Here is a 26,145-nt window from a genome sequence, read left to right on the forward strand (position 1 = left end):
TCTACCAGTATAGTCGGTGGTGGTCCTTTGGTATACGTATAGGTCATCCCGCGATAAAGTCCTGCAGCTCGTATTACTCCATCTCCTAGTTCCCACTATACTTGTGTGTATGCTCTACGTGTATATCGTACACACGCCTCTATATGTGTATACGCGTGTATTTAAATTGCGCGTTTCGCAGTCGAGAGTTTCGTGCCAGTTTTCGTAATATGGGTGCGCCGCTAACTACCCCATTGTTGTCACTTGTCCGGCATCGTCATCACCGTCATCGTCATCTAGCTACGGAAGATGTTTGAATGGCGTACAGATAACCAAAGTTTCGAAACTCGTGCCGTAACCGAACTTCGAGTATTTCCAGTGTTAACGGATACGGATACGATTGTTCAAAAAGAAACGTATAGTATCGAACTCTCCGTAGCGCGGATCGCAAATTTGCGCAATTTGAGATTCCGTCTTTCCGCTGCCATTTTACTCGTACTCATCACACACGAGTACCAGCTGTGAGACGATGCAGTATGCGGTCGCCGCATATTATTTTGAGGTTTGCGAACGAAGAAGTTCCTCGAAATTGTGCAGCGGAGGTGAAATTTTTCTCGAAAATTATTTTCAGAACGGCACCGTGAATTATTGCGTGCACGTACACGTTTATATATAATTTTACATTTGTAAAAATATTCACGTACGATACGCGACGATATGAAATATTCGATGGCTAATGAGACCTTGCAGCGTTCAGGAAACTGAATCCCTGCGTGCTGCTCCTGATGAAAAATTCACCGTTGAAATAACGATAAAGGAAATCGATTATCACTTGTACTTTTCCTAACCGTCGATGAAAATTATTCTCGAAATTACATCTGCTCTACTATCGTTGGTATCGTTTTTCCTCCTTCTTTTCTAGTAATTATCAATTTGGTATTTTTTTATAATTGATAATCGCATTATCAATGTACATACATACCTACAGCCTTTACGTAGTCGTACCTGTGTATATGGTATATTCGGTATAAATAAATGTATAAGGGTGAAAGGGTGCGCAGGGTAGAGCAGGGCGGGTGTACACCTACCGTTATGTAAAGTTATGGAATACCCGCGAATCCTGAGGAATTAGCAGGAATTTGCAGTGGCGAATTTTCTCTGCAGCAGCGGCGGCGGCGTTATAGCGCAGCAGCAGAATCGCCAAAGAAGTACATAGAATATAATAAGAAGAGTAAAGGAAAGGAATTCTGGTCTGCAATTTATATGTTTGAACGTACAATGGGCTGATGACACAACGGAAAGGTAACCGCTAACCCCTTTACACGAGATTCCGGTGATTTCTATAGAATTATTCATGCGCTTATTTGCTATTCACGCTTTTTACGCTATATAGTTACCCACTGTAATACCGTGCCCCCTGTCGCGGTACCCACGATGACAACGACGATGTCGCGAATTCGCGTACTTTTTAGTAACTGGAACGTTGAGTGCAGCTCGAAAGATAAATAAATAAACAAATAATTGAATAGAATAGAGAATAAAGCAAATAAAGTAAGAGCGTAGACGTACACTGCCGGCCAAAAGTTTTCCTAAAGAACAGCCGGAAAACGACCGTGTTCGAAAATACGTATACCAGCGCCAAAAGAACCGTATGGAAAAAATCAAGATTATATATTTGTCCTCTTCGAAAATTCTTTTTGTTAAATCTGACGATATCTTTACTTTCGAGTCCACCGTCTAACTTTTAACGCGGCAAGAAATTTCGACTGGTTTCTTCTTTATTTGTATGTACTTATGTATACGTCATATATTTTTTGTCGCTTGATTTCGCAGTCTTCTCGCGTACAGGATGATCCTTGGGAGATCGGATTCAAGCACCCCTTGTTCGGAAGGCTAGTGCGAATTAATGGCTAATTTATTGTGAATATTAAATCGCGGCGGGCATCGGACACGGTATAGTGTTATACATAGGTACATATATTTATTGTGTACATTGCGTGCTATATACGCGGTGGTTGCCCATTCCAATTTGCACAGCCAGCTTCATAATGTAAATTTTTCGGGAATCTCTTGCATGTACGCGAATTCTCGGTTATATTTTCTCGCTGAAAATCGTGACTGACCATGCGAGAGACAATTTTCTGGTAGCTGTGTACTTGCGATCGGATCTGCAAAAATATGTCTACGAAATGAATATTTTCTATAAAATTTCTGATGTGATTTTTACCAATTTATATTTTGATTTTCTATGTTACAGGTAAGTGGAACCATATATTGGAACGTAGACGAACGTTTGGCTTTGCAATTTCACCGACCAATTCGATAATCTGAAGATGAAGACGAAGATACCGAGAAAGAGAACCACCCGGAAAACAGGTTACACTAGATTATACACTTTATCTTATTTTTAGTCTCATAGATGAAGGAGTAAATGGCATACCGATGAACAAATAGTAGCCATTAAAAATCGAGTGACTATATTTTCTAGCCTGTTCGCGCAAAACGCCACCGAATCCCGCAGAAAATCCGTTATCATGTGTAAATCGCATATCTCACATACGACGTATATCGTATAACATATACGACGCTCGCAAACGAGAGTATCGTTATAGCTGCTCCAAACGCAGGTAAATATCACCCATACGTGCGGAAGCTGCGTTTCATGTACATAGATGTGTACAAATATACATCCTCTAACGTAAGTATACATATTTGCATATACAGGGATGTGTTTCGAACTGCGTATAGGATTGTGTACCGTATAAATGTAAATACTACTTATTGTACCCACTCGTCGCCTGAACCCAACCGGAATACAAATTTCATTTCGTGTAGAACCTACGTCGCTAACGCTCCATGCGCGGCGATAAAATTTTTTTTTTTTTTAAGAAATGTGTTCGTTTCGTCGTTCGAATCTCGGACTTCTAACAGCGGTGAGAAATTATTATTTAATGACGATAAAACAATTCTTTCGTCATATTTCGAACGCACAGCGTACGAACATACCCGTATTCCGTTCATTGTGCAAAAGTCACGGGACGGTACTGCCATTACGATTGCAAGTGTATATTCCATGTATGGATATATGTGTACAACTGTGTGTACGCGACGAATAGGGTATGTGTTGTAAACGTTTGATCGATCGAACTGACGAGCCAACAGCATCGGCGAACTCCCGGTGGTGGTGACGCAACAGGAAACAAGGATGCGTGCACGCCTGTTACACACACACACCTATACACTGTTAGTACACGCATACCTGTACACGCGTATAATACCCACTGACTATTGGACAGCGGTCGAGCGAACCCAGCCGCATTCGTACGCAAATGCGCTTCCATAGTATCTAAACGTGTCTGTGGGATATCCTCATGAAGGTGTATATCTGTACGTACGCATACTCATTTGATGGGAAATGGACTATGTATCGTCGATGGTTATACCCGCACCTCTCTTTATATATATATAATGCGTATGTATATACAGTGTAGCTTATAACGGGTGTCAAAGGTGAAAAGAAACTCTAACAGCCTTTATCAACCGAGATTGGTAACGTCGTTTCATCTGGTCGTGGTCATTTTACGGTCAATCCTTCCTCGGGCGATTTCTTACAGCAGTTCCGTTTCCATCGTACCTTCGAGATGTCTTCTGTACAGTTTCGGATTTTTTCCTTTTTTGTTTTTTTTTTTTTTGCTCAACGTTTCACATACGTACCTTATTTACCGGATATCATTTTTATGCCGCATATAAATAATATGCATACAGCTTTGCTCGCGATACGGTCGTCTCTCCGGAGTATAGTCAAAACAACCGAACACGCTTCACGGCTATACATAATATGCATCGCCAATAGAGGGAGGCATCTCGACCGATAACAACGCAGCTTTCATCCCCATTGTCGTTGCATCTCGTCGCAGCATCCAGCCGTCGACGTTTCTACATACCTCGTCTATGTTGTCGACGACGTCGAATGCGCCGGAGAAAATTCTTTCCTGTATATATATTTTATATTTTTCAACAACGTTCCGCGATGTACCGTACGTAAGGTATACCTACCTACCTACCTATGCATGCACCGAAACATACTTCCATCTGGAGATAAATGCAATACCCACTCTCCCATCGTCTCATATCATCCGGGAAACGCTTCGTTGCACCTGTTCAACAATTTCTGTATGCACATTTATCCGTACGGATACTCCGCGTGGAATGTATTTCGGTTGATGCTGCTGCTGATGCTGCCGTATCACGTCATAGCGTATCCGAGCGTATCTCGGAAAATTACTTTAATACTTTATCCCGTCGTACATTGAAACAATAAAAGGGAGTATAACGGACGAGACGATTTTGTAGACATTCGTGAAAAATTGACCGCGCAATTCTGCGAGCAAAAGTATTTTTGTAAATCGTTTTTAGAATTGTTTTTTTTTATTTATTTTTTTTTTTTATCTTGTTTTTTTTTCCCTCTTCCTTTTATATAAATCAGATCACGTCTCTGCGGAATAGCGGGGAGAAAAATCTATGTGTTGCCTGGGGGGGTTGTGTAAACACGTTCGCAAAGATAGCAAAAGCTAAAGGAAAGTAAAGTACCTATACGTCGTACGGGAGGTGCAGGTTGAGAAACGGTCGCTTATGGTACTACGTGACTTCGGCGAGTAAAGTAAACTATTTCCATCCGAGGTTCTTTCTTCATTTTCACTTATTTTTATCGATGATTTAATTGATCTTACAGATTTTTTTTTTTTTGTTCCACCTCTTTTCTCCTCTCCGGTCCATAAACCGCCCTCGAGTATTTTGATCGAAGACTCGGACGGCGGACGGTTTTCCCCGGCTGATACAGCAAAGACGGAACTTCGGTCTAAACAGGAGGTGATGTATCGCTTCGGTATACCGAAGTACCGCAATGTAAACCAGTAAACAATGTCGTTTCACCTACAATCCACCCACGTTGTAATCGAATTCACTTCTCATTTCCTTGCCCGCCTATCTACCGTATATACAAATTCACCTTGTGCACCGCCAAATTTGAACCCGCGAACGCGTAGGTTCGTAAACGTGGAAGCTAATGCTGAAAAGTGGAACATTTTTGTATCACATCCGTGTCGAGTTTGTAGAGGCTAAATATTCAGTCTGTGCAATAGCCGGCATTGAAAATCTATATTTTTCACTGTTAAAGTAGGTAATCCGTAAAACGAGATTTATTCATTCGAAAGAGCACAGGTATCCGGAATAGAGAGAGTTATTCATCTATCCTGAGTATGGCGAATCAGATATTTATAAAACAAAGAATTGGAATTTATCTACGTGCGGGGGTTATGGAATATACGTAGATCACTGCGAGGATCACTCGGTCGTTAGTCCCCTGGTTATAAATAATGAACTCTGTTCAGTCTCCATCACTCCTCAGTTCTTTTTAATCTCTCGAAAAACGAAACGGGAAAAGTGCGGAATAACCAGGTACAGGTGGATTATTTATTTATTTACATTATCACCGACAAATACTGGGATTTATTGAAACGTTCGTCGCATTCAACGATGAAAAAATGAAGAAAAACATTCACCGTTTTCATGGGTTCGAATAAAGCAAATTGTAAACGAACGAAAGAAAAGCAAAATGGGTGTACGTATATTCGGTATTCAACTCTTTGCTTCGCTCGAGAGAGAACATGGCATTTCGTACATATATATATATATATTTATTTATATAATGATATCTTCTAATAAGCTCTCTTCAAAGTTCAAGTTGCTCAAACGATTCAATCCAGAGCGTAATTCATGCGGCGTTAGTCATCCCTGCGGTTGAAATCGTGATGAAAGAGATGAGCCACGTTGTCTCCACTTCGCGGTTCGGGGACCTCTGCACGCTTGTGTCCCTCTCCTTTTCCGTTGACTTGCTGCAATTAACGTGATCATTCACTGCTCTCAAGCTAAACAAGACGCGTCGCCTGTGCGGCTCGTATGTACGTATCAGACGGAAGACATGTTCAGACACCGAACAGAGTCTCGCTAGAGTCGAATGAAGACTGGAATTCCGAGTTGTTTGACGCAGCTGGTCGGTGGATTCGGAACGCACGATTCACGGAGTTTTACTAGTGAGAGAAATGAATATTTCGAGTGAAAGATTTGTACGAACGTGAATAAATCGTCGCGTTGATTACCACGAAAACGGCTCTACTGTACACCCACTTGGTTCGATAGGATCTTCATCTTTGGCACACCGTTTGTGGGGGATGCGAGTGACCCGCATCCGAAAGAAACGAATGTAGGCGAGTATTCGCACGTGTGAGCGGACGCCCAGATTATAAAAAGTAACCTACAGCGAACGTAACGTTCGACGAGGACCAGCTGCGCGGTTGGAAATAAAACCGACAATTTGCAGGGTTGGCCGGTTAGCAACTACTCGCACGGTGACCCACCATGTCTCCTATAATTCCTTTTCAACGCACATTAGATTTCGCATCCGGATACTATCTTCGTCTAGAATCTCCATCCTGGGATTTACGGTTCAAAAGCACCACGAGCCATTTCGTACGGTAGTAGGTACCGTGCCACCGAAGAAAAACACCCCCAAGAGAAAAGAGTCGGCAAACGAAAATAAAGGGAAGCATTTATATCGGTACCCTGGGTCCGAGGAAACCCTCGCGACGATAAAAACAGAGTAGCTAACGAATCACTGATCCGATGGAATCGAATAATTCGATCAAACAACAAAAATTGTTGAGTATTTCATGTTCTGATTTCCGCGTTAGTTTCACGAAGGAACGGGAGGAATTTTGTTTTCACGCTATCCCCGATTTCTGGGATTAATCAAATTCACTTTTCGTCATGGTGTGGTTTTCAACGGGGAATCGAAGCGAGCGAGCTCGCGCGTAAATTAGAAAAACGTGAAGAGCGAAGCGAAGGGATAATCTATTTCCTCTTTCGAAATTGCCAGTTCCGATACCGTCGATTAAACCCATAAAACTAATCCCTCGAACGTTCGTCGTAAAAATAGAATAGGTATCCTTTATATATCCATCCCAACAAAATTAGACGGTGTTTCAACGTCAAAAGTGATCCCTCGTTTTATCAGAATTTTCCGTTTTGATCACATTGTTTTTCCTCCCATCAAAATATCCAGACACCTTTCCAAATATTCTCTCCTCATTTCAGTTCTCTTAGAACGGGATAACAAGCCAATACCGCATTAGGCAAAGGTATGCATCTGAGATTTCATCGAAAACGTATATAGCGAGCATCAGACACGGGGCGAACTGGGAACCATCGATACTAACTCCCCCGGGACATTTTCATCGCTATCCAATCTTCTGAAGACACTTCTTCCGCAGGTGTATATGTATCAACCCCATTTCCTATCCTCTCTTCTTCCCCGGTATCTCCATCTAACGTGTCTTTTTTTCAAACTCCCCAATTCGTATTTTTTTAACCTCCATTCTTTCGAGTATTTTTGTCGCTCAATCGACTCGAATAAAAAGTGGCGGGGGAAATGCAACTGTCGCAGTTTGGCGCATTTATGTATTTATGCGGTGCACGCGGTACGTAAATATCAACCACATGTATATCCGGTCACGATGCGATGTGTACAGATATATATATGAACGCGAACGCGTTTATACGTACAGCGTGTTCCGTATGACATATCTGGTAGACATGCGATCGTAAAACATGTATGAAGCAATGTCGATCAAATGAATAGTCGATGGTAGATATAGTGGCGCGATAGGGATAATATGCAATGGCTCGGGTTACATACATGACCACCGTGGGACACCGTGTCCATATGTATACATAGCTGGAACACTGTTACCCGTTTGTTACTTATCAACAAATAATGTCGCTCCTGCACGCGATCGAACAATACCCGACTGCGTACGTGTATCCCGTACGTATGCGTCGCTTTTACCGTTTTCATGGGAAAATATTCTAGCCAGTTATATTCAATAGGGGGAATCGAAACACTTTCGATCGTGTAAATTATGTCCCGTTACGCTATGACGGCGAAGAAATTCCGCCTCGCGATGGATTAATAATTCTCTAATCTTGTAAGTTGGTTTTTTTTTTCACGCAGTAAAACCGGACTTGCAAAAATAGAAATGGGAGTGTTACGAGAATGGACATACCCATTAGAAATACCATTTTATACAGCACCTATGAAGAAGATGATTTTGAAACCGGTTGTATCAACGATCGAGTCTCTTCTCTGTATACATTTACGCGGTAAACTAGTTTCCATATATATAACCAATATTCTGCACAGTATATTATATACAGAGTAGTGTAGAAATATCAAGTCAAACTACGAACTTGGAGAGTTCGTGATGCTGCTGCTGCTGCTGCTGCTGCTGCAAGCGCGCGCGACTTGCCTTACATTTCAAAGCGAAATGGCAACCATCCAAATTTCGTTCATCCGCTAAATTGCCAGTCAAAAGTCGTCCGATAGTCTCTCACCCTCGGTATAAACTGTTGAACGATTTTTCAACTCTTTACCCCCCTTTCATCGAACTTACGGACTTTTGCCAAGGATTTCGATTCTTGAAACTGTCGGGTTGAAGACGATAGGTAATTGGGATCGACGTAGGGTTCAAAGAGACTTCGTCAATGTGACGTTGATCGACCGACCTCTCGGCTTTCGTTCATTGATTGCGGTCTCTAAGTTCCTTTCAAATTATAGATTCTCAAATTGTTGCTCCTGCAGACCAATAAAAGCACCCTTTGCAATCCCATCTCAATTAGTTTCCAATGTACCGAGAATGTTTTCAACAAATTCTCACACCTCTCGACTGAGCTGCAATTCGTGTATTGCCCACTTCGCGGTATTACTAAGATTTTGGATACATGCAGACGCGGATTAATCTTTACAGTGTGCCACCCTATTCATTAACGGTACAAAGACTCGTCGTTGAAATGTATTAACGGACCGGAGAATTTCGCAGCCTGCACTACACGCCTGCAGCGTCAGCTTGCTTCGCTCAAAGCACTGAAAATATGCATTGTATGCTTGGTAAATGCATGAGCTGAGGTTACCTGGGCGCCTAGGTTCCTCCATCCCGGGATTATTATTATACCGCTCATATGCGCTACATAGTATACCGCGTTTCCGACTTTATGCATATTTAGTTTGAAACTCAACATTCCGAAAGACAATTTTGAGCGACCCTGCACGTAGTAACGCGGGCTTTGCCTCCAGGCAACAAACTAAAAGTTAAACTCCGAGGTCGCGAAAAACCTCGGAATTTCGGCGATTTGAAAAAATTCACGAAGCAGGTATCCTCATTCGGTGGTGTTGAATTTTTAAGTCGCGTGCTTCGCGTTCGGATCGTAGAAAAATTAGAAAAACAAACTACGGGATTGTCTACACTACAAAACCGGCTAGACTCACCAGAGTTCTATTTCCATCTAAATTTAGTGCGGTTTGAATACCACCCGGCTGCACCGCGGACCCCATCGGTCCAATGCAACCTCTTTTAAACTCGCTTTTGACTCACGCATCACGTCATCTAACGCGTTAAACTAAACTTTCTACGTTTCACGTACTCGACTCCCTTCTAATTTATCTTCCTTTAGTCGCCTGATTCACTCTGCAGATTCGGTGAACTGCGCCATGTTTTTCTTTTTCATACTTCGATGGCAAGAAATTTAGAAGCCGCGTGTTTGATGCCAATTTCAGGGGAAGCGGACAGAAAAATAAAAAATGAAAAAAACTAGGAAGGACTTTGGAGACAATCCACAGTTTTTAGAAATCCTGAATTGAGGCAGGATATCTCGTCCTTCCTTGTAAACCACATTGGCAAACTTCAACAACTGCAACTCTGGAGAGGACTGAGCGTCCTTCGGTGATAAATGATGCCCTAGTTCCGAAAGGGCATTTCTAGTACCTCCATTCAGCTCGCAGCTTGTTCTTTGCCGTACTGCAAAGAGCTTAGGGTGTAGAAATATCTGTGTCGTGAGACAGACTGCGCTTACGCGTGAGCCGAAGGCACCCGCGGATGGAGGGAGGAGATGAGACAGAAAAGGGATGAGGATGAGGATGAGGTTAAGATTGAGGGAGTCGGATCGAGTTAGAGGGCAACTCAATAGGACGGGATCTCGTAGTGAGTACTAGACTGATTGCCATTCCGGAAATTATGTTACCTACGTAGGTGTAGAAGTTGGCTGCTACCACTACCGCTGCTGATGTCTGAGCCATAGAAACTTGAACGCTTGAAGTTTATTGTCAAAGGTACAACCTATGCGCTGAATAGAAATCAAATGCGACGCCCGAAACTCCTGTCACCGATTTTAACTCGCTTCAAACTTTTCGATGGCTGAAATTCACCCCCAATTATCCCATCAAATCCTATTCGGCGTTCCGGTTCGTCCGACGAGAACTTCGTCCAACAAACGATTCCAAATGTTTGTATCACGAAAAAATAATTGAACGGTTTTCAGATTATTTTTCCCACTACACTTTCGGGTACTGTTAACTCTATCCAGTGACACGTGCTGTGAGGACCTTTTTTTGCTCTTTTCCTTCCTCAGCTGACATGGATCTACACGTGTCTGGATATATGGTGGAAACACGTGCCAAGAAATCTTGGACTTTGTATGCTCCGATGGTTAAACTGGAACGTTGCGTCGCAGGATTTGCCAGTGCCAGGTTCGGTCAAGTGTGCTGGCGGTTAGACGTCGTAAATCGATCGAAATATAGTAGTTTTCCAAGCTCAAACTTTTCGCCACGCACACGTGTCCAAAACGTATATGAAAAGCGATACTTCACGATCACCGCGAGACACGTACAGCGTATTTGTTCTTCCCAGTGTTACGTCAGATTTTGTCTTCGCATCGACCGAATCCTGGGGAGGACGACATCGATAAAACGTTGATTAGCCCGATCTGTTCCATTTCCATTCGATTCATCCATTCTTTTGAATCTCGTTGTTGAGCTCGCCTACGAGTTTTTCGAACCCCTCGCTAAGCTCCTATCCCGCAGGGGTAGAGCGATGACGTGTCTCATCGTCCATCAGAGGCAACAACTTAGTAGGTCACACCATGAGAGAAATGTTTGAGGAAACAGGACGAAACGAAGGGAGGAAAAGAGTTGGAGAATATGCTTTGTATGCCGAGACTCGCGCAAATTCAATCTCCACGAGGAAGTGGTAGCTGCAGCTATAGGTATAGTGAATATATATGTACGAGACGCTCATCTTGTGGAAAAACCCAAGAAAAAGAAGAACGAGCTTCACTTTACCAGCAGCTCCTGCGCGCCAAGGAGAAACCCCCATAATGAATATTTACCTGGTAAACCGTATAACCTGGCCAGCAACGGGAACGTTGGAAAGACACCGCGAAATATTTCCTTGAAAAGTCGGTCGTTGTGTCGATTTCTCGATGGACGATGAACCGGAAAAGACGTGAGACGAGGGAGCTGAATGAAAGGGAAAAATGATGAAATAAAGAAGAAATAAAACGACTACACTGGGGGGATGATCTCGAATTGTTTGCTTGAACGGAACCCCCCAGAGTAGCGACCGCGGCGCAGAGATTGACGAGAAAAGTAGAAAGCCAAATCGGATACCACTCGGCGTATGTGTCTTTTTACATATGAATACGTTATATATATATATATATACGTATATGCGGTATAATGCATACGTATGCGTTGCAGTCGAGTCTGCATCCAGTCCTATATTTCGCTAAATTCAGAATGTTTCCTCTTCCATTATCCGAGACATGTATATCTGTATAGAGTAAAGGGAAAATCTTATCATTGACAAAAGAAGGTACTGTAATCTGCATTTTATACCTGATGCTGTAGTATATGGTTCAACCTACCGACTCCAAGAACTCAAATATTCATCTCGATATACCCATCGCTGTACGTATACCTAGTAACAGTTGCCTCAGAACTTCCTTTTGTGTCTGGCTTCTGCATATATTTTTATGTACATATCATCAAATATATTCTAGCGGCTCTTTAGTCAATACAGAAGCGGATAATGTCCGCCTACTTGTGACGTACAACAACAAAGTCGTTCTTTGACAGTGAACTTTTTTTCATCATTATTATCACTGTTATCAGTGTACCTGTTTGATCCGAATACGTTGCGCCGAGATGAAAATTAAAATTTATGTACTGCCGAAAATTGTACATTTCCCGATTTTATGCTGTTGAAAGTTTCTCAAGGGTGATTTTAAACGAACATCGAACGAAAACCGAAAATTTCGGTTTTAGATCTAGGAAAATGAGAGAACAAATCGTCGGTATGTAATTTGTTGTACGTACATACATGTTTTTTGGTTACGCTTGTGACTTCAGCATCTGAAGTATTGCTTTTGAAAAAAATTTTAGGTCGAGAGTTCACCAGTTGACTTTTACACCGTCGTATTCTCGCTTTTGTGCGTTTCCTCCAGTCTTTTGACGTTAATTTACCGAACCCAAGCAATGACGACGTTGGAAAATAGTAAAAAGATTGAAAGTAAACTATGAGAACGGCAAACTTGGTCTGCGCCATTTATTTTACTCTTTCTGTCCTTTATCTCCTTTTTTTTTTGCTTCTGGGTTTTGGAAACTACCGGCGATGAATCCATCAAACTCCAATTATCCTCGGGGCTTATCTCTGCTGCATGGGCGGCTCATTATATCGATGAACTTTTTTCTCTCGCCTAGAGCAAATCGTGCGAATATACCTTTAAGGTAGAGCCCTTCAAATATGAAGGAAATTCTTGGTATCCCGGTTCGAGGAATCACCTTAATTTCAATTCAACCCACGTAAAGTGATCCAACTTTCGTTCTTTGATCGAATATATATAATATGTTAGCCACGACCTTTAAATTTTTTTTTCCTCCGAAAGCAAAGCTCAATTCTTCCACCTACGATCAGTTCGATCCCGCTCGCATATTTTATACCTCAAAACTAACTGAAGAGTCGAAGAGAGAAAATCAGTGGAACAGAGCTTAACGATGCCACCGGTAGAGACGAATTTACGGTCTTGTCACAAATTGTACAATAAAGAATCCTCAAAGGTAGAAGCACTCCTTCGGTGCACTCCAACCATTACTATACCGACTTCGCTGCAACAGCAGCCGGTACCGTAGTAGATAACGAGATACATCGCACAATTTGTGTATACAAATTTTGCCGGAGAAATTCTGTTGCCCTGACCTGCCGCGAACGTACGTATATACCTATATATCCATCGCGATATCCCATTGTCAAATAACGAATCTCGCGCGATATACGCTAGGCATATTTGATAGCCAGAAAAACGTATTAACAGATACGAATTTTTTCAAAAATATCAGAGATACAGTTCGTTTCTTTTCTTTTCTTTTCTTTCGTCTGTTTTACTTATCAGAAACGTCAGCTGGAGGAAAGTTCCGTTGTAGTATAACGTTGATTCAAACATTTGATAGACGTTCGAACGAAAAGTGCAAAACTATTTTCCAATATTTACATCCGAATTGTTTTGTATTTTCGAAAGCTCGAGCGCGCGTAACTTCGCGAAACTTCTCAATATTCGACTTTTTGTCGAACATATTCAAATTATGACCTTTCTTCAAATTAATTAACATTGATTGCCAATTAACACTGTTCCTATTCCCCCCCAGTTCCTTCCATTTTCCTTGCACCTCTTTTTCTTTTTTTGCTTCCTTATTATTTCACCCACCTAAGTTGGAGAACAGAGAGCCGTATTGATCGTACGACGATCATTAAAATACGTGAGATACTTAACTTCTGCTGCGCTGAAAACGCACCTCGACTTTAATCAGAAAACGCGGTTTACGGTTTCATCTATATTTTTTCACCTATTTTGTTTTCGTCTACAAAAATGTCTAGAAAATACTCCGAGTAACAGTCCGCTGTGTTTCAGGAACGCGAAATGAAATTGCATCTTGTTTGTGAAAAGTGTGGAGCATTCAAAGCCGTAAAGTTCGCAATAGTAAAATCCCATTTTCTGAGCCTCGTTTACACGAACGTTGACCCTCCGGCGTCGGTTGTTCATTTCTTTGTTGGGCTTACGACGATCCTATGCGTATTTCATTTCTAGTCTTTTTCCTCATTTTTTATTCCCCTCTTATTTCGGCGTGTTTTCTTTGTTCCTTTTCTCTTTTATGTATAAATAAAGAAAGTTGGGAAACGTTGAGGGGAAAACCAACAGCAGCGCACGGGAGGTATAAGGTGAAATTGGACGGACAGAATGTGATGTATCTAAAAATGTTCGAATATTGTCTGGAGAATGATGCCGCCTCCGCTGTACCGTATAGGATATTTTCAAAACAGTCGATAATGTCAAATAATTCTTGTGCCCTTCAATTAATTTCCTTTCTTCCCAGATGTTCGTCGTCAGTTGATTAATGCAAAGTAAGTAAAAAAATATACTTCGGGGGGAAGAATATATACGTACATTATCCAAACAGTGGGTGATTTTTTTCTACGTCGATCTGATTTGTGATATTAAATGAAAGCGATCAAAAGGAAGGGAAAATTGACGATTTAATCGGTTCTTTGGATTTTTATCGTCGACATTAAGCAATGCTCTTCCAAGTATCGTGAACATCTTTTTTCATTTTTTCTCTTTTTTGTTTCTGATTATTTTCACTTTTTTTGCCGTTCCTCGTCGACGCTGGCGTGTGCGGATAAATCCCGCTGCGTCAGGGTTTATGGAAAATCGGTAATTGACGGTATTGGACATTGCATATTTTTCGATTAACTTTTTTTTTTTTTTTTTATTTCATCCTTGTCGGCGAGAGCTCGTTGATCGCATCCATCCGGGCTGGTTCTGAGACTTCTGACTTTGGTGTGCTCCACTGCCGGCAGAATGGAAGTTTAACCGGAGGTAGAAGGTTGAAGCACGTGCCAACCATCTTGGGTCGGAGGACTCTGACATCAAAATTGCAGAACTAATGAGATTGTTGCGTCCCCCTGGCACCTGCCATCGTATTCCTGCTCCTCCTCCTTCTTCTTTTTCCTTTTCTTCTCTTCCTCGACGTCAACGTCGACGCCTATATACCTATATAACCACCGCGACGCTTACACGCGTATACCTGACGAAAATACAGAAATGCGTGCTAACTTCATTCCCCTCAGACACTTCTCTTTCGCGCAGCTATTCCATACCTTTTTCCGTACAACTTTTTTGCCCTCATTGCGCACAACCACATACCGTTTTCCTTCGTCAACGGAAATGCGGTCTGCAATTTTAGACCCGATGAATTTTACATCGACTGCTTTTTCATAGAATGTAGATGAAAATCCGGCGAAATTTACAACAAACGACCATCCGATGCATTCCGATTTCCTCGAAACGTTGCACGAGGACGCCGTATCAGGGATCCTGGAAAAGTTCCGAATATAAAAAAAGGGAGAGAACGAGATGAAAGACGAAGCGAAAAATTGTGGCACCTTACCGATTCGGTCACGCGATCCGTAATAGCCGTTCGTGTTCATAACTCTTTATTCTTGTAAATAGCGTGTCTGTCTTCTGTTTCATCTGGAATAATTCAGAAAACGTGCGAGAAGATTCAGACCACTCGGAGCTAGTGATAGTAGTGTGGGCTAGACTGGAGGAAGTTTTGCGGCTGTGGCTCGAGTCAAGATGATATCGAAGCGTTGGTTGGTTCATGATTTAACCCAAGATTGACGAATCGTCGAGAGTGATATGATATCTTTGTAGTCGTGCGAAGCACGGTGAGATGATCGTGGCGTGAGAAAAGGAGAAGATCGGGAAGTGGAGAAAAAGAGAGTAAATGATGAAAACGGTCCATATAACAGCAGACGACCACTCTACCCGTTAAACGCGATATCGACAATTTTTTAATGGAAGAGGGAGAGCAACCGTGCGCAGTCAAGCCCTGTTTTCTATACGCAGCGATATACAGGGTGTTCCGTACCAAATGATGGTTTTGATTAACCTGAAAATTATTCGGTGGAATTTCTCCGAATGTGGCAATAGGAGGTTTCAAATCCGAAAGGTCTTAATTACGACGGTTCGGAGTTTTCGCGGTCTCTTTCTACGGTCTGGAGTATTTTTTTGACGTAGCGTATATTTTTCATAAATGATCCAAATTGTCAAACGAAATTGGTCACCCCATAGCGTATTCCGTAGCAATACCCAGCCACCGTCTGTAATTAATTTAGAGCTGTACACACCCACGCACTTTGCGAAGCTTTTCAGAAAGGAATCCACTGTAACCGCAGATGTCTGAAATCGTTCGAACTCTCCGTTAGCGACACATCGCAAACATCGCAAATATATATCACGAAGCAAAAAATCTATTATTACAGGCATCCCGATATTGCGAAAATGCAGAATATATATACCTGAAAACTGTCTAGTTCGCGGTACATGATTTTCCCCGTACAATATCGCCTGATACGGACAGTTTTTTTCATTTTTTCAACACACCGGACGGTATGAACCAACAGTCGTTCCCAGAGCGTGATTATTGTACCGAGTAATAAATCAATTCGTAGAAACGTATCAATCTGGTTGCAAGGTAAATGAATCAGGTTGATCGGTCGGGATTTTCGTTCATTAATCATAACTTGTTTGGCTTCTGTTCCATTGAGTTCGTTGGGCTATCGGGAACGATTACATTCACCCCGTTCTAGGATCCTCGACCCCGTCTGCGCCCTCACCCTAAACCTGAATACTCCACCCTTAACCACTGGGCGGAACGCGCACGGACCTTCGTTTCTCTTTATCCTCCGTAGAGCGGGGGCGGTGCAGCTTTTATTTATAGATTCGGAGAATTTCCATCTCTCGATTGACTTTTTCTCTCGCTCTTCGATTATTGATTTCGAAAAATGAAATGTAACGTGCGCAAAAAAAAAACCCGGAACAAAGAGGGACGGTGAAAAGACAAACGGAAAAAGAGAAAAGTCGAATCAATCAGATTCACTACATGTTGCATAGGGGAATAAAATTCATACTCACGACTCGGGATATTAACGGATCGATCGATAGAATGAAACGTGCGAGAAACCAACCGCCAGACCTTCGTGATACACCGATGAATGAAAAGGATAGTAACAAAAAGATGTAGAATGAGAACTCGATTCGGGAATGACTGAGAATTAGTCTTCTAGAGTCCACCGAGTTTTCAAATTGTACAGACCACTCGACTCGTGTGGTTTTTACAAAAAATTTCAATGGTACTTTGTGAATGTAATCAGCGAATAATGTTCAATCTGGGCATGCGTACAGCGTCCAGTCCTCGCCGTCGGATAACGAGACGAAGAGAATACAACGAAAATCCACAATGCGTCTCGTTCTCGGGTAGCCCCTAAAAACAAAAAAAAAAAAAAAAAAAATTTCCATCCCAGTCTTTTATTTACCTTTCCTTTTTCTCTTTTCGTTGTCATTGTTATCATTACTTTTTTTTTTTTTTTTTTGTTTTTTACACGTCGTCCCTCGTTTTGCCAAACTTTTTATATACGTATCGCTTTTAATCAGCACAAACTCCGCACCCGTCCTCGAGGACCACGGAGTAACAGACCGACGTGACGGACGCACCGCTCGCTTCTATATACGCTCGTCGCACGGACGACGGGTACCTACCAAACACACCGCGGTGACGGTATCAACCCTGACGGGATATATTCGCGGGAAGGAAAAACCTAACGCCCGCTCTTTCTCTCCCTCCTTTCTCCTCTCCCCGTAGGTTCTTTTTCGTTGTCGTTTTCGCTTCGACTTTGCACGTTGACGCGAAAAATGCGGAACGGCGTGTGCGGAAAACCGTGTACCGACTTCGTTCGTTCGCTCGTTCAGCCCTTCATTTGCGGAGGAACGGAGAAACCGTAGCTGAAAAGCGTAGGACTGACTGTCGACTACTCTTACCGCTTTTGGTTTTGCTTTTCTTCGCTTATACCGCGTGCCGATCGATCCCGGTGTATCGTGTGACACACACAGAGGTGGATATTCATAGACAGAGATTGGTTGGAAGCTGTAAAAATTGGACCAGAAACAGCTGGACATATTGAGGGAGAGACTGGTGCGAGTTGGATTCGAGCGATGATGCATCCGGCGAAATTCGTCTTCATCATAAGTTAATTTTTGATTTTTCACGGGTCTCCGGAGATTCGAATCTCGACAATCTATGACGATAACGCGCGTCGATAACGGAAACGTTCGTTTTATTTTCGGAATTAATTAAGATCCCGTGCTTGTGGGATCGTTGCGGGCTGGCTTCGAGTTACGTAACGTTTACTAATCATCGATAACAGCTAATCCCAGGCTCTCGACCGAACACGAGATAACCGTTATTAACCTTGTGAACTATAATCATGCCCAATTTCGATTCGGATACACAGCAGTCCATTATTTGCAATCAGCTAACCCGTATATATACGATCCATACCTGTGGCTATATGCATACCGATCCTCGGTGTTCGGCTCATCTCAGCCAAGCTCATAAAGCTTAGTTCAGTTCGGTACGCTGTATCTACCTTACAGCAACCAAAGCTGAAACCAAAATTTCTGTACGATCCTTGATCAGCTTCCGATTGAAGCTCAAATCTACATTCCCGTATAACGTACTTATTCCTAAATAATATTCGATTGCCAATACAATCTTCTTGAGTTCGAACCGCAACGCGTCTATACCGCGATACCTCTTACCCTTATATCCAGCTAATGCATACGTAATATGTAATATATATCACAATTGATCGAGTGTAAGTACATACGTACGTACACATACATACTTGATATCCCGAAGAAGCCGATTCGCTTACCTCCATGGTATTATATTTTCATCAAAGAGAATTTGAAAGCGAACCGTCTTCGACGAGGATATTTGTTTGTAGGAACAATTTCTTTTTCTTTTCGCTGCTTTTCATTTGTATCAATAAAAAATATCAACTCGTCCCGCGTTTTCTTTTTTCCTTTTGCAGTTTATACTCGTATAGTTATAGTGAGATGAGATCCCCGTGTGGATACAGTTGGGACGTTGGATACTCGAAAGTATCCCGGGTCGCGGCACCCTACGGGATACTTTCGACCTGCAGGGCGTCGTATTACTCTGAAACGTGTCGAGTGTTCTCTCGGTGGTATATTCGGTATAAGCCTTGCCCCGAGTTGTTTTTTGCCCCAAAAAAGCAAAGGGGTCATTTTAGTAATACGTCAGTTTTGTCTTTGTCTGCTTCAACGTAATATGTACGGATGGGTGTGTAGTTATCCCGAACTACGGTGATACGCGTACGGGTACCACCGCACACGGTGTTGAGCGGTAACGTTAGTACCTAATGTACCTGGATTGTGAAGGAAGTATCGAAATCCGAACGGGTTTCGTATGCCCAATTTTTTGTCGAATGGAAAAAAGAAACGAGAGGGGTACGTTTTCGAAATATCCGTAACATCCGAACGAAACGTGATCTTGTACCGTTCTTCTACGATGGGTGAATTTTCGTTGTAGAAAAATTCTGTGAACAAAGAAAAATTCGTTTTCCAAACGGGGATTGCGGGGTAAAAAGTCCGAAATCTCTTGTCGGATTGACGTCAGTCGTCGAAGGAAAAATGGCGGTGGAAAAGTAGGAGACAGCCGAAACGCCGACGAATAGACGGACAGCTGTACACGGGGGTATCCCTAGGCGGAGGTTCCTCTAATTGCGATTCGAATGTCCTGCGAAAACTCTAACGCCGTAGGCTCCCGTTAATTAATCGGCTATCGGCTTTCGAGAGAGACTGAACGAACGAAGGAACGGGATATACTCGACCTACGTGTGTACGTGTAATATGTAGCGGGTACACCCATACGGATTGTACGTATGTTCGTAAAAAAAATATCTATTATATATATTCATGCGTGTGCGGTGTGGTATACCGGCGTAACCGGGAACCGGTTGCGCAGGGGGGGAAAATACCGCGACAAAAGACATGGAGAGTGAATGCGGAAAAACGAAAGAAAAGAGGGAAAGAGAGAGAAAAATGGAGAAAAGGGTAGCGGGAAGCGGGTAGGATCGATATAGAGGGAGGTTGTGGGACAGGAGGAGGAGGATGACGATTTATTACGTTTTTATGAACCCAGCTTCGGTCCCAACGGGATAACGTAGCGAGATATTCTTGCGTTCTTGCGGTATATTGGCGAGAACTCCTAGAGACGACGACGACGACGACGACGAACGAGAAGAAAATGAAAAAGAAGTAGGAGAAGAAGAATAAGGAGAATAAGGAGAAAACCGAGCGAAATTCATCGGCTCAGTTTCTACCAGGACCGCCGCTGTTGTGGCTCGGAAAGAAGATCGCTTCGTTTATTAGAAACGGAAAGCTCTGCGGAGGGTGAATCCTTGCTGGATTTAAGAACCAATGTATCACCATAATATTATCGGTCTTTCGGGTTTAGGAAATCGTGTTTTCCGGAATTACTTACCCTTTCTGCAATGTTCCTTTTTTCGTCAGATTTTTATATTCGATCTTTCTCTTTTTTCTCTCAGCAGTTGCTTTTCTATTCATCCGACAAAAAATTTATATATTTTCTTCATTATTAAATACCACGCTTTCGTATAATTCTCATACCACGGACACGCGGTATCAGTCGAGGATTTGAGCTACGAGCTTACATTATTTTCGTGTCATCCTTTATATCCACGCTTTTAGGCTTTCACGCGTAAAACATGCCTTAATCTTTGACTCGTGTCTCTTTTACTTCTTTTTTTTTTCCAGCCCTTTTTCCTCTTATTTTTTTATTTTTTTTTTATTTTTTTTTTTCTTTTGCCCACGCTCTCTGCACCACGGTACATTTTTATCACTACATCCTCCGTTCTCGCATCGACCACCCCGGCCTTGTATCGCTCTTCCTGCAAGGCGTATGTAACCCGGTCCTCTATGTATCGTACATACAACATACGCCCATTCGTATTCGGTATATTTCTGTGTCAGATGTACATACATACATACATACATATACATATATGTAAGTTGGAATATACATTTGCGCGCGTGGAATCGGGTAAACCGTCCGAGTGGGTAATCCCAAGAGTTACGTATGTGGTGTGTCCATGTGTATAATTATAAACGTCGAGAGGGACGTATGTACGTGAACATCCCGCATGCCGTTGTCGACATGAATATGAAACGACATTTGCAACTAGCCCGCGCGAACCCTAGGTCTGGGTGAAACAAAGTCAAGCGGCGCGATGGTATGGTATAGACGAGGAAGAGGGCAGGGAGAAGTAGGTGGGTTGCATGCCTATAACTTGCCCTCCGAACTAAACCCATTACCGCAGACTACTCTCGAGTACTTCGCGTGCTGCTGCGGTATACTGGCACCGATATTTTCTACGTCTCGTCTAATTAAAACGTTCGTTAACGACGCCTGATCGTTCCATTAAATCATTGGAATGATCGCATCGACCGATAACCGTTTTAACGCCCCGGCTGCGATATCGATTTAAGAAATTAACGAATTCACGTCGATTGGAATAATTGAAAGTCCGTTGGTAATAGGAGAGACGGTGTAAAAATACGTATACGTACACGTGCGTCGTACACCGTGGTGCAAAGTTCTTCTATCCGTAATCCGTAGTTTATATCCCTTTGAGAATACCAATTCCCGGATGTAAAACAGAAGAAAAAAAAGTATGGTCGAGGGAGAAAATGGAGGAAGAATCTAACGTAGTCTGGGGGATATTATCTGATCTGCTCGTATAGAACGTTACGGACTTAACTGAATCTTCCGAACCACTAAACGTAACTGCAGAAAACCAGCTCCATGCAAATCGAATTAGACGTTTGCACGTTTGACAAAGACACGGCGAACGAACGAACGAGCTTTTTATCTTTTTCCGAACTTCTTATTTTTTCACCATTTTATCCTCAATCGCCTTTGACGGTGTAACGAGAGCGTTCCATGAGCTTTGCTCGATAATTATACTCCTATTTACCGTATCTCACGCTCACGGAATAAGGATGAAGTAAAAAAAAAAAAAAAGAAACAAAGAACAGAATATTCGTCGAGAATATGAATAATCTCGGTTTATCGTTGCTAGATATGACGACGATTCTCTTGAATTTTGACCGATCGCATGTACGCGTAAATCATTCAGTTTCGCGGGAAGTACAATGCGGAAATCGTGGTTTGAATATGATTCGATGTGCGGTTATCAGTACCGCACATTAAGAGGAAACATGTGTTGTAAGATCGCGGAGCACAGTACTTCTGCGAAAATTCAAGTTCAACAGCCTCAACACAACTCGCTTCGCGTAAGTCCTTTGCGTCGTTAAAGCGTCGCTCGAATAGCATTAGATAGTTAAGAAAGGAAACCGCAAATGCTATTGACCCTACGATCGTCGAGAAATTCGAGTATGAACTTTGTTAGGGGAATTGCAACGTCACACAATGTTGAATTTAACGAACTTCTCAACAGTCGACTAAATTGCGACTAGAGATTCGTGGTGGCGGCGTCGGGGGTCATCGGCACCACGTCGCGCGAGGGGTATTTTCGGGGAAGATCTTTCGAAAAGGGACGAGTGGTAACGTTGAAGCTCCCGATAAATCGGTTTATCCCAATTTTTCCACCGCTTGATATTTTTCTTTTCACTTTTTCACGCAGTTTTTTTTCCGTCAGCGGTGAAATGCAGAAAAAGAATTTCAAGCGGGTATAGCTTGAAAATTGACGGAGACCGGGCTGAATAAGCTTTTCTTGTTCCTGTAAAACAAGCTAACTATATGCATAAAATGGTTTACCAGCTCTATACTTTACGAGGTAGAATCCTGTGCCGCGCCCCACGTTTAGTAGGCTATTCAAACCGTTTGTTCGTCGGTTCGTTCGTTCGTTCGTTCGTTCGTTCGTTCGGCTTCCCATAATACTTTTCACCAAGAAATTACCCTCGCGTGGACAGGCAAACTAGAATTTAACGAGAATCCCCCTCCCGAATTTAAGAACAATCGATAATCCTTACCTCGTTACCGAAACCACCCCTATATATATATATATATATCTGCTCTAAAGTGGGGTTCCGGTTTCCGCAAGCTCATTTCATACGACCATTTCCACTCCCGACTTGTGTAGCTCACATAAAATTTGAAAGGGAGTCGAAAAGAAAAAAGTCCCTCATTCCCAAACGCAGTTTTCACAATATAAAGGGCACTCCCGGATTTCAGCAAATTCACACATTCGACTACTCCGAATAACTCGAAGAATGGAAAAGGAAAATATGTAACTCGATCCGTACATTTGTAGCCTGTTCCATCTCGATTGGAGAGACGTACTTCAAAAGCGTTTCAGCCACATTGAATGGTTGGCTGCAGGCTCGTGGAAAATAATTCGTGCCTTTTTGGTTTTTTTTTTTTTGCTTTTTCTCGTTTTCGGTGCCGAGCTGAAGAGGGAATCGGTCAAGACCGCCCCTATAATTGCGGGCGTTTACGAGAGGCTTAAAAAGTTATGATTTCGATATCACTGAATTCGACTTACAATTAGTCGTAATTATAACGTGTGTACGTACGTGTATCGGTACCGACATATCCAGAACCCGGAGAGAGAAGGGGTGTGTGTAGGCGAGTGGTTGGGTATTATGGGTAACTGACACGAACACCTGCGTGCTTGCGTATGCACGTTCAGTTTATTAGGCAGTGTTGCCGGCAACATCGGGGTGCGGGTGATTTACACACTGACAATGAGTAGAATGACTGGAATACCGCGTCTGGCGTTTACACGCGATAATATGCAGCACTCGAGGGCGTTGCGCGGCGCGGTTTGTTGTCATCGTCAAAACCCCCAAAACGCCATTCGAACCCTTCGCTACCGAGTCTGCCGCCGCTCCAGTTATTCGTAATCTGATAGAATTCCGCATCAACGACTGCGAAGTCACGTTTGCTTCATCGGATTCTGCAAATAATAATCATGGGATTTTCAAAAACTGACTCTCGCTAACTTTTGCATCTACCTAAATTCACCTAGAATCTAACGTTTTAATTTTAACAATTTTCCTTTGTTTTTTTTTTTTTACACCTGAACCACATTCATTGCTTCTCTCCACCGTGAGAGAAAATTAGATGCTAGCTACCGCTGCGCTAAAATATTATGGTTACTATTTATATCTACTACTGATCTCGCGTGCTCCCGATCATGCATTATGCATGACGGCTGCGGAGTTGAGTGACCTTAGCTCACCTCCTTCTCGTCCTTGCAACTATTCAAGTCTTCGTGTACTCACTCTGGTGAATCGGTTGCAATTTATTTAAAACCTTAGCTACGGGAAGCAACGGTTGCGATTCAAAGCGAGCCAAAGTTTGCGACGTGTATTCAAAGAAAATCTGTCGCATCCAACTTCACCTTGATCCATTGCGCACCCATGTGACTTTGCCATCGGTGGTTGTGACATCCGGTAAACCTCCTCCTCCCCCTCCTCCTCCTCCTCCTCCTCCTCCTCCTCCTCCTCCACCTCTTTCTCTTCCATCCAGCCTCTATCCCATCCAATCGCATGCCCATAAATTTAGTTCTGCCCTTCAGCCGCATAATTTACAGGCGATCCGCTGTCATGGGGTGGCAGGCATTAGCCACGGGCATAATTTGCAGATACAACCCGAACTCTGAATCTCGAACCCCTACTCAAAATCAAACCCTGGACACTTTGCTCCCCTACGAACCTTCCGGTATACCACGCGTACTCGGAATAAACCTGATTCAACACCAAAGTATTAATCCCCCTATTATTTTTCTGTTTCAGGTAAGTCTGAATCGAATCTCGACCTTTGGTCTATGAAACGAGAGGATACAATGAGGCAAGTTTTTGGTTGTGAAAATGAAGCACCTAAAAGTCAGGTGAACTCAGGTAAATTCTGCCCTCTTTACTTCGATTCGGTGTGGGGTATTACATCATCGTCGTCATTGTAATCGCAATCATTATTGATAATTATTTATAACTGGCACGAAATGAATTCATCAACATTAATTACGATAATAGTCGGTCGTATTACCGCCAAGTTGGCTTAGCTGTTGCTTAACGACGTATTAATAAGTCCGCTAAATGCCTGACCCGGTACCAACGCTACCACCACCGTCGCTAGCACCGCCAACAGAAATAGCAGAAGGAGGAACAGGAACAGGAAGAGGAACTACTTCTGGCAAACTATTCGGGGTCGTGGTTTCGCAGTTGGCACTCGCTCAACTTCAAACTAGCTAACCAACCCCTGTAGTGTACCGCACGCGTACAACCGAATGCACGGTGCAAGTGACACTCTCGACTGCGAACACCGGGAAATATAATCTACCTGGGCTAAGGTCGATTCGAATCGGAGGATGGAAAAATGGGAACCCTGTCGATTTCGTTTCGACGGTACATCTCGATATCTTCAAAAACCTCGTTGGAAACAGAGTTTGCGGAGGACTTCACTCGTCAAACTTAAACTTCGTTTGCCGAAGGTTCGAATGTCGTGTCCAGTTTTCACCGAAGAACTTATCTACATTTAAAGCCGGACCCTTGCATTATCGGAAGAGCGGCGAGAGTACGAAAAAAAAAAGAAAGAAAGAAAAAAAAAAAAACCGCCGTTGGCTGTCTCCTGCGAAACGTGGTAGCGGAGAAGGAAGCCCCTGACAAAATCGAGGCATGGATTAGTTGAGTGCTTTTATCTAGTTCTCGAGGCATTTCAAGGGTCTCGAAAATTCTGGAAATCAGATTCACTGTCTTTTATCAAATTGGCTGAAATGTGTCCCCACCTCGATGAACTCTCGTACTGGGAATATGGGAATAGAATGAGGAGCGGGGATAAATTCAACGGAGAAAGTAACGGGTATTTTTTAATATTTATATACTCCAAATTTCAGTTCGATCGACAAGGTATTCCAAATCGTCACGATGATCTTTCATTTTACGTTCCTAGTTGCAGATCGGGCCCACACTGGATTTTATACATTTCAATTTCAGTGCCAAGTTGCCGCTAACATGCTCTGAATTTTGTGCATTTAATTAACTAAAATAAATTTCCAACGCGTACCGTGCAACCGGTGCTAAAGGTACGCTGTGCTTTGTTGCTGCTTATTTTTTCAGCAAAGGTCTTTCTCACGAACACCCCTACGTAACTGCTACTTACAAATACAGACCGATTCATATTCACGGATAAGAGAAACTTTTTAAAATGAAAAATTGGCTAATCAATACGCGTCCTGAATCGTAGCTTGATACGGTTGTAGCGCTACTTTTTTTTTCTCACTTCGAATCACGAATCGCTCGGTGGTTATGGTTTTT

General features: G+C 42.7%; 1 protein-coding gene and 1 long non-coding RNA gene across 3 annotated transcripts in view; one reads left to right on the plus strand and one right to left on the minus strand.

Annotated features, from left to right (window-relative positions):
* LOC105683634 (disintegrin and metalloproteinase domain-containing protein 10) overlaps positions 1 to 26,145 on the plus strand; it is a 98,450-nt gene that overhangs the window by 17,288 nt on the left and 55,017 nt on the right. The window lies entirely within an intron of this gene.
* On the minus strand, positions 13,032 to 15,720 carry LOC125500138. The gene is made up of 3 exons (XR_007277345.1): positions 15,368 to 15,720; positions 15,078 to 15,294; positions 13,032 to 15,004 (listed from the first exon to the last, which is right to left on the minus strand). It is a non-coding gene; the product is annotated as an uncharacterized LOC125500138 (long non-coding RNA).

The sequence above is a fragment of the Athalia rosae genome, chromosome 1 (genome assembly GCF_917208135.1).
Source record: "Athalia rosae chromosome 1, iyAthRosa1.1, whole genome shotgun sequence".
Taxonomy (NCBI): Eukaryota; Metazoa; Arthropoda; class Insecta; order Hymenoptera; family Athaliidae; genus Athalia; species Athalia rosae.